Here is a 501-nt window from a genome sequence, read left to right on the forward strand (position 1 = left end):
AATATTCATTATTATATTAAGCTTTCCATTAATATGAATACTGAGCTTATATATAAAAGAAAAATGGTGAATAAGAGTCTAGAACAAATCTTGTTCTTTGAATTGTCAAAAATATCAAGAATGGATAAAAGTAATATACTGACTTTTCCTAGATGGAGTGTATATGTTGATAAATAATGGCAAATATAGCACAGTGAAGAACTTGAATCAGTAAAAAGGAAAAGTTTGCTTTTTGAAGTATTTGACATCTTAAGTAAAGCAGCCACTGGCTAAAAATGCTTGTCAAGCCAGTCAGATGCTATAACTTGTCAAAAAGTCAAAAACTCTGAAAGACAAACATTCCATTGGCTGTTAGGAGACAGGGTCAGTACACATGGCTAACATGTATTGACAAATCTTGCAGGACTATTCCCCGAACATTGCACAAACTATGGTCAGTACTTAGTGAAATCTTTCTGATGGACTAATGACACAACATTGCTAATCGTAAGTCTGAGTTGA

General features: G+C 32.7%; 1 protein-coding gene and 1 long non-coding RNA gene across 2 annotated transcripts in view; both read right to left on the reverse strand.

The window, feature by feature from the left end:
• LOC119585589 (calcium-transporting ATPase sarcoplasmic/endoplasmic reticulum type-like) overlaps nucleotides 1-501 on the reverse strand; it is a gene marked incomplete in the record, with an annotated part of 14749 nt that overhangs the window by 1302 nt on the left and 12946 nt on the right.
• The window catches only part of LOC119585591, a 3883-nt gene that overhangs the window by 295 nt on the left and 3087 nt on the right, over nucleotides 1-501 (reverse strand). The window lies entirely within an intron of this gene.

The sequence above is a fragment of the Penaeus monodon genome, chromosome 20 (genome assembly GCF_015228065.2).
Source record: "Penaeus monodon isolate SGIC_2016 chromosome 20, NSTDA_Pmon_1, whole genome shotgun sequence".
NCBI classification, from domain to species: Eukaryota; Metazoa; Arthropoda; class Malacostraca; order Decapoda; family Penaeidae; genus Penaeus; species Penaeus monodon.